The sequence below is a fragment of the Pongo abelii genome, chromosome 19, assembly GCF_028885655.2.
Source record: "Pongo abelii isolate AG06213 chromosome 19, NHGRI_mPonAbe1-v2.0_pri, whole genome shotgun sequence".
NCBI classification, from domain to species: Eukaryota; Metazoa; Chordata; class Mammalia; order Primates; family Hominidae; genus Pongo; species Pongo abelii.
This window is the reverse complement of record NC_072004.2, coordinates 17,892,352-17,901,482: the sequence shown is the minus strand read 5'-3', so window position 1 is coordinate 17,901,482 and position 9,131 is coordinate 17,892,352. Positions and strand designations below refer to the sequence as shown.

Sequence of the window (9,131 nt, the reverse complement as noted above, 5' to 3'; positions counted from 1 at the left end):
AAAACTATACTTTCAGGGGTGATTTCTATAGTTTGGTACTAGAGAGGTTTTTCTGAACGTGTAGAGCACCGAAAACTACGAGGAAGTAGTGTAGTGCGTTCTCCCGAGCGTGAAATCGGCATTTGGTGTTGCTTCATCACAACTACCATTTGCTATTGATGATTTTTCTTACTGTTCTATTTGAGAGTAAAGAGGAGAAAATACTGTCTGAGTGGGTTTCGTACTTTTCAAGGGTCTAGCAAAAGAAAGTGATTTGATTATTTTGGTTTCATTTGTTTGTGTCATTAGGAAGTTCTTTAGTCGTATCTGAAGGTTATGTTGTTTTAGCGTGGTATTTTGTTTCGATCCTAGTTTTTTTATTTGAGACAATTTTAACCTGTTGTCTAGGATGGAGTGCAGTGGCGCGATCTCGGCTCACTGCAAGCTCTACCTCCCGGGCTCATTCCATTTTCCTGCCTCAGCCTCCCAAGTAGTACCTGGCACTATAGGCACGTGCCACCACGCCTGGCTAATTTTTTTTGTTTGTATTTTTAGTAGAGACAGGGTTTCACCGTGTTAGCCAGGATGGTCTCCATCTCCTGACCTCGTGATCCGTCAGCCTCGGCCTTCCAAAGTGCTGGGATTACAGGCGACAGTCACCTCGCCTGGCCTCGATTCAATCTTAATCTTTACAGACGGGATGCTATGATATGTTCTACCTTTTTTTTTCCGTATTTTTTTCTTTTCCCCTCCTTGCTACCTCCTCCTGCCCCCGCTTTTTCTTAACTTAACCATTTTTGGATACGGTAGCTGTCTGAGTTTCCCCAATTCGAAACGTTTTCTGTTCCTGCATTTTGAGCCATGGGAGACAGCCAGCGGTGTAGGTGGCTCTCTTTAAAGAGAGTTACAAAGGAAAGCAATTTAGTATTCACCTAACTACTCTTGGGTGCTATGCTTATTTCTATATTTCTTTAGTAAAATAAAATCTTACATCAGCTTTTTTCTTTTCTTTTTGAGACAGAGTCTCGCTGTGTCACCCAGGCTGGAGTGCAATGGCGCGATCTTGGCTCACTGTAACCTCTGCCTCCCTGGTTCAAGCAATTCTCATGCCTCAGCCTCCCGTGTAGCTGGGACTACAGGCGCCCTGCCACCACGCCCGGCTAATTTTTTCGTGTTTTTAGTAGAGACGGGGTTTCACCATATTGGCCAGGCTGGTCTGGAACTCCTGACCTCAGGTGATCCGCCTGCCGTGCCGGTCCCCCAAATATATATCTTTTTAAACTTCGCTAATCTGCCTCTACAAAAGGGATATACAGGCCGGACGTGGTGGGTCACGCCTGTAATCCCAGCACTTTGGGAGGCAGAGGCGTCATTGCACTCAGCCTGGGCTACAGAGTAAGACTCCATCTCAAAAACAAACAAACAAAAAAACGCCGGATATATAATAACTTGCTTTTCCCATTTAACAGTGTCTGTCTGTCTCTAGGCCAACTGATAGAGATCCAAGTTATTCATTTGAACAGGTGCTTAACACTTTGTCATTTGTATGTAACCATAATTTCTTCATCCATACCTGTACAGAAGGATAATATTTATTATTACTTTGCAGTTTTTGCCACTAGAAACAAGGCTTTGATAAAATACCTTGTAATATATATTTACATAATGAGTTTTGTGTTGTTTTGTCTTTTTGAGATGGAGTCTCCTGCCACCCAGGCTGGAATGCAATGGCACGATCTTGGCTCACTGCAACCTCCTCCTCCTGGGTTCAAGTGATTCTCCTGCTTCAACCTCCTGAGTAGGTAGGATTACAGGCACACGCCACCACGTCTGGCTAATTTTTTTTTTTTTTTTAGACGGAGTCTCGTTGTGTTGCCCAGGCTGGAGTGCTGTGGCGCGATCTGGGCTCACTGCAAGCTCCGCCTCCCGGGTTCACGCCATTCTCCTGCCTCAGCCTCCCGAGTAGCTGAGACTACAGGCGCCCACTACCACGCCCGGCTAATTTTTTGTATTTTTAGTAGAGATGGGGTTTCACCATGTTAGCCAGGACGGTCTTGATCTCCTGACCTTGTGATCCACCTGCCTCGGCCTGCCAAAGTTCTAGGATTACAGGCGTGAGCCACCGCGCCTGGCCACATCCGGCTAATTTTTGTATGTTTAGTAGAGATAGGGTTTCACCATATTGGCTAGGCTGGTCTTGAACTACTGATCTCAAGTGATCCGTCCTCCTCGGCCTCCCAAAGTGCTGGGATAACAGGCAAGAGCCACTGCGCCTGGCCAACATAGTGAATGTTTTTTGTTTTTGTTTTAATTAATTAATTATTTATTTATTTGAGATGGTGTCTTGCTCTGTCACCCAGGCTGGAGTGCAGTGACGTGATCTTGGCTTACTACAACCTCTGCCTCTCGGGTTCAAGCAATTCTCCTGCATCAGCTTCCCGAGTAGCTGGGACTACAGGCGTGCACCACCATGCCCAGCTAATTTTTTTTTTTTTTGAGACGGAGTCTCGCTCTGTCGCCCAGGCGTGAGTGCAGTGGCTTGATCTTGGCTCACTGCAATCTCCGTCTCCCGGGTTCACGCCATTCTCCTGCCTCAGCCTCCCAAGTAGCTGGGACTACAGGCGCCCGCCACCACGTCCGGCTACTTTTTATATTTTTAGAGAGACGAGGTTTCACTGTGTTAGCCAGGATGGTCTCGATCTTCTGACCTCATGATCTGCCCTCCTCGGCCTCCCAAAGTGCTGGGATTACAGGCGTGACCTACCACGCCCGGCCATGCCCAGCTAATTTTTGTATTTTTCGTACAGACAGGGTTTCGCCATGTCAGCCAGGCTGGTCTTGAACTCCTGACCTCAGGTGATTCACCTGCCTCGGCCTCCCAAAGTGCTGGGATTACAGGCGTGAGCCACCGCACCCGGCCTCTTTTTTGTTTTTTTGAGACGGAGTCTCACTCTGTTGCCCAGGCTGAAGTGCAATAGTGTGATCTCGGCTCACTGCAACTTCTGCCTCCTGGGTTCAAGCAGTTCTCCCACCTCAGCCTCCCAAGTAGCTGGGACTACAGGCGTGTGCCACTACGCCCTGCTAATTTTTGTATTTTTAGTAGAGACGAGGTTTCACTATGTTTGTCAGGCTGGTCTCGAACTCTTGACCTCAGATGATCTGCTCGCTTCAGCCTCCCAAAGTGGTGGGATTACAGGCGTAAGCCCCTCTGCCCAACCTGTGAGTTTTTAATATCCAAAGTAAGATTTCTGGGTCAAGCTTTTAGTAAATATTGCCATATTGCTTTCTACAAGCATTGTAACAATTCACACTCCCAGCAGCAATTTAGGGAAATACCCATTTCCCATCTCTCCTCCAGCACTGAATGCTTCATTTTTTATTTTTTTAGATGGAGTCTCTGTTGCCCAGGCTGGAGTGCAGTGGCGTGATCTTAGCTCACTGAAATCTCTGCTTCCTGGGTTCAAGTGATTCTCCTTCCTCAGCCTCCCGAGTAGCTGGGGTTACAGGCATGCACCATGACGCCTGGCTATTTTTTTTTTTTTTTTTGTATTTTTAGTAGAGATGGGGTTTTGCCATGTTGGCCAGGCTGGTCTCAAACTCCTGACCTCAAGTGATCCACCAGCCTCAGCTTCCCAAAGTGCTGGGATTATAGGCATGAGACACTGTGCCTGGCCTACTAATACTTAAATTTTTTTTTTTTTTTTTTTTTTTGAGATGGAGTCTCACTCTGTCTCCAGGCTGGAGTGCAGTGGCACAGTCTCGGCTCACTGCAACCTCTGCCTCCCAAGTTCAAGCAATTCTCCTGCCTCAGCCTCCCGAGTAGCTGGGACTACAGGCACCGGCTATGACGCTCGGCTAATTTTTGTATTTTTAGTAGAGATGGGGTTTCACCATTTTGGCTAGGATGGTCTCCATCTCTTGACTCGCCCACCTTGGCCTCCCAAAGTGCTGGGATTACAGGCGTGAGCCACCGCGCCCAGCTAAAAAATATTTTATTTGTGGCTGGGCATGGTGACTCAGGCTCACACCTGTAATCTTAGAACTTTGGGAGGCCGAGGTAGGAGGATTGCTTGAGGCCAGGAGTTCAAGAGTAGGCTGGGCAACATAGCAAGATCCCATCTCTATGAAAAATTAAAATTAAAAAAATTATGACATTTTGTGCTACATGATGAAAAAAATTAAAAAGAAAGAAAGAAAATTGGCCAGGTGTGGAAGTACACACCTGTAGTCCCAACTAGTCAGGGTGCTGAGTGGGGAGGATCTTCTGAGCCCAGGAGTTCAAGGCTGCAATGAGCTGTGATCGTGCCACTGCTCTCCAGCCTAAGATACGGGAAAAACCAAAGCGTTTTTCTTTTCTTTTTTTCTGCTGTCATTGTATGAAATAGTCTATAGGTTTCCATTATATCCAGTTATAGAGGGTGTTACTGAGTTACGGATTTTCTGCCTGCTGGATCTGTCTGTTTCTGATAGAGGGACACTGAAGTTGCCAACTAAAATAGTTTCTCCTTGCAGTGCTATCGCTTTTTGCCTCACATGTTTTGATGTTCTGTTGTTAGGATCATACATGTTAAGGATTGTTATGTCTTCTTTGAGCATTGACTCCTTAATCATTATGTAATGCCCTGTCCTTATCCCTGACAACTTTCTTTTCTTTCCCTTCCTTCCTTCCTTTCTCTTTTTCTTTTCTTTTCTTTTTTTTTCTTTTTTTTTTTTTTTTGAGACAGAGTCTCTGTCAACTGGGCTGGAGTGCAGTGGCGTGATCTTGGCTCACTGCAGCCTCTGCCTCCCCGGCTCAAGTGATTCTCGTGCCTCAGCCTGAGGAGTAGCTTGGATTACAGTCGAGCGCAACCATGCCCAGCTAATTTTTGTATTTTTAGTAAAGACAGGGTTTTGTCATGTTGGCCAGGCTTGTCTCCAATTCCTGGCCTCAAGTGATCTGCCTGCCTTGGCTTCCCAAAGTGCTGGGAAGCCACCCAGCACCTGTCCTGTTCCTGATGACTTTCCTTGCCCTGAAGCCTGTACTGTCTGAAATTAATATAGAAACTCCTGCTTCCTTTTGATTAGTGTTGGCATAGTAGATCTTTCTTTATCCATTTACTTCTAATATATACATCTTTAAAGTGTAGTTCTTATAAGGAGCATATAATTGTGTCTTGTTTTTTGCTCTACTCTGACAATCTCTCTCTTTTTCTTTTCTTTTCTTTTTCTTTTTTTTTTTTTGAGAAGGAGTCTTGCTCTGTTGCCCAGGCTGGAGTGCAGTGGCGCGATCTCGGCTCACTGCAACCTCTGCCTCCTGGGTTCATGCCTTTCTCCTGCCTCACCCTCCTAAATAGCTGGGACTACAGGCGCCCGCCACCACGCCCGGCTAATTTTTTGTATTTTTAGTAGAGACAGGGTTTCACCATGTTAGACAGGATGGTCTCAATCTTCTGACCTCGTGATCCGCCCACCTTGGCCTCCCAAAGTGCTGGGATCACAGGAGTGAGCCACTTCACCCAGCCCAATCTCTCTCTTTTAATCGGTTAATTTGGACCATTGATATGCAAAGGAATTGTTGATATAATTGGATTAATGTCTGCCTTTTTTTTTTTTTACTGTTTTCTACTTGTTGCCTTTGTTTCTATGTTTGTATTTTGTCTTCCATTGTTTTTCTGCCTCTTGTAGTGTTTTGTCTTTGTGTTTTTCTTTTTCTTTCTTTCTTTTTTTTTCTTTTGAGACAAAGTCTTGCTCTGTCACCCAGGCTGGAGTGCAGTGGCACAATCATGGTTTATTGCAGCCTCAAGCTGCTGGGCTCAAGCAATCCTACCATCTTGGCCTCCCGAGTAGCTGGGACCACAGGTATATACCACTGTGCCTGGCTAATTTTTTTAAATTTAATTTTTTGTAGAGACAGAGTCTACGATGTTGCCCAGGCTGGTCTCAAACTCCTGGGCTCAAGCGATCCTTCTGCCTCAGCCTCTCAAGTAGCTGGGACTACAGTCATATGCCACCACGCCTGGCTAATTTTTTATTTTTTGTAGAGATAGAGATGGGATTTTGCAATGTTGCTCAGGCTGGTCTCAAGCTCCTGGCCTCAAGCAATCCTCCCGTCTCAGCCTCCCAAAGCACTGGGATTACAGGCATGAGCCACTATGCCCAGCCATAAATAAAATATGTTTTAGAGTATCTGTGTCCACTGATAAGGGTGTAGTCATTTCTTCCCTCGCCCGCTCCTATAAGTGCTGAGGATTCCACTGCACTGACCTAGGTTGTGCCCTCAGGGAATGTTGAGTCCTAGCAGATGTTAGACAACATATGACACACCTAAGTATTTCATTGGACTTACAGTACACAGGTGGCTGTTAGTTTGATTTTCTTTCTTTCTTTTTTTCTTTTTGAGACACAGTCTCAATCTGTCACCCGGGCTGGAGTACAGTGGCACGATCTCTGCTCACTGTAACCCCTGCCCCCCAGGTTGAAGCAATTCTCATGCCTCAGCCTCCCGAGTAGCTGGGACTACAGGCGCCCACCACCATGCCCAGCTAATTTTTTTGTATTTTTAGTAGAGACGGGGTTTCACCATGTTGGCCAGGCTGGTCTTGAACTCCTGACCTCGTGATGCACCTGCCTCAGCCTCCCAAAGTGCTGGGATTACAGGATTATTGGCCATCATGCCTGGCCAATTTTCTTCTGACTTTATTTCTCTCACCCCTGCCTCTCAGAGCAAAAGGTTTTCTGCTTACCTTTGCTGCCCATGAGCTTTGGGCTGCCGGGATAAAAGAAGGCGCCACTTAAAAGGAAAGTTTTCCTGCTCTTATAAAAATTCTAATATAACCCACTTAAGGTGAAGAGGTTGATGATGATGAGAGTAAGGAGAGCAGGCAAAGCTTTCTCAGGATGGAGAGAAGATGGGGTACCAGGATTAGATTCTCAACCTATTAGGAAAAAAAAACCCAAAAAAATACCAGCGATTTATAAAACAGAAGAGTTTATTTCTCTCTCCCATAACACAATCTGGGGGTAGACACTCCAAGACTGGTCTTGGACCTTGACCTTCCTCCCATGAAAAGGTGGACTCCAATGCCACACTCGGTAAGGGCTGGTTTGGTGACAGGCTCCTAAGACATGGAATGAGGCTGGTGGGTGCAGTGGTTCATGCCTGTAATCCCAGCACTTTGGGAGGCCAAGGCAGGCAGATCACTTGAGGTCAGGAGTTCAAAACCAGCCTGGCCAACAAGGCAAAACCCTGTCTCTACCAAAAATACAAAAATTAGCCAGGTGTGGTGGCATATGGCTGTAGACCTAGCTACTCAGGAGGCTGAGGCACAAGAATTGCTTGAACCCAGGAGGCAGAGGTTGCAGTGAGCTGAGATCGTGCCACTGCACTCCAGCCTGGGCAACAGAGTGAGACCCTGTCTCAAACAGACAAACAAACAAACAAACAAAAAAGCACAAAGAAATGGAATGCGGCCGGGTGCGATGGCGCACGCCTGTAATCCCAGCAGGCTGAGGCATGTGCATCCTTTGTGCTCAGGACTTTGAGACCAGTCTGGGCAACATGGTGAGACCCTGTCTCTACAAAAAATACAAAAAATCAGCCAGGCATGATGGAGCATGCCTACATTTTCAGCTACTTGGGAGGCTGAGGTGGGAGGACCTCTTGAATCTGGGAAGTTGAGGCTGCAGTGAGCCAAGATTGCACCCCTGCATTTCAGCCTGGGCAACAGAGTGAGACCCTGTCTTTTAAAATAAATTTTAAAATAAAAAAATTTTAAATAAAGAAACAAGGAAGTTGATTTTTGTACACTGTGTAAGATAAGGATCCAATTTCTTCTGCATGTGGGTATACAATTTTACCAATACCGTTGATTAAAGAGGCTGTTTTTTCCCCTCTTTGTACCTGAAGAGACTGTCCTTGTCCCCTTTGTCAGAAATCAGTTGGCCATAATTGTGTGGGTTTATTTCTGGGAGAGTGAGACCCTGTCTTGAAAGAAAGAGAGAAAGAAAGAGAAAGAAAAAAAGGAAAGAAAGAAAAAGACAGGAAGAAAGGAAGGAAGGAAGGAGAAGGGGAAGGAAGGAAAAGGAAGGAAGGGAGGGAGGGAGGGAGCCAAGCGCGGTGGCTGATGCCTGTAATCCCAGCACTTTGAGAGGCTGAGGTGGGCAGATCATGAGGTCAGGAGTTTGAGACCAGCCTGACCAATATGGTGAAACCTCGTCTCTACTGAAAATACAAAAATTAGCTGGGCGTCGTGGTGCATGCCTGTAATCCCATGTACTCAGGAGGGTGAGGCAGGAGAATCGTTTGAACCCAGGAGGCGGAGGTTGCAGTGAGCCGAGATCATGCCATTGCACTGCAGCCTGTGCGACAGAGTGAGACTCCATCTCAAAAAAGAGAAGAGAAGAAGGAAGAGGAGGAGGAGAAGAAAGAGAAAGAGAAAGAGAAGAGAAGAGAAAAGGAAAAGAAAGAAATGGAATGCAACAGAAGTGACACTGTGTGAACTTCAAGGCTAGGTCATGAGCAGTGTCCACTCTCTCTGGAAAACTCACTCTTGGAACCCTGCCACCATCCTGTGAGGAGGGCCAGGCCACATGCAGAGGCTACCTGAAAGCCCCACTGAGGTCTCAGCTGACAGACAGACAGCACCGGCCATCAGACATGGGAGTGGTCTTCACTTGTGGTCTCCGTCCCCACCTTCCATCTGACAGTAACCACAAGAAAGACCCGAGGCAGGCACCATTTAGCTGAGCCGAGGCAATCACCAGAACCAAGAGACGTAATAAACAATTAATGAGAGTTTTATACCATGTTATGACTCAGCGACATTTCTAAAGAAAAAAATAAAGAAAAAAAAATCCGTAAGTTTGGGGTGGTTCATTAAGCGTCAACAGATAACACATGTGTTCTACCCTGTCTCCCAGAATTCCTCGACAGGATTAAGACCCAGTTACCTGTAGCAGTAATTTGCTTGATAACAACGCTCTTGGTGACTACTTTCCCCATCCTACTCCCTTGTCACTGTTTCTTAAGATCATCTCCCAAGGCCACAGGCAGTGGCTCACGCCTGTAATCCCAGCACTTTGGGAGGCCAATGTGGGTGGATCACCTGAGGCCAGGAGTTGGAGACCAGCTTGGCCAACATGGTAAGACCCTGTCTCTACTAAAAATACAAAAA

The 9,131-nt window shown here is 46.3% G+C and overlaps 1 non-coding gene across 1 annotated transcript; it reads left to right on the top strand.

Moving 5' to 3' along the window:
* LOC112129848 (small nucleolar RNA U3) lies at positions 1-216 on the top strand. The gene has a single exon (XR_002912191.3). It is a non-coding gene; the product is annotated as a small nucleolar RNA U3 (small nucleolar RNA).
* Positions 217-9,131: the final 8,915 nt, after the last annotated feature.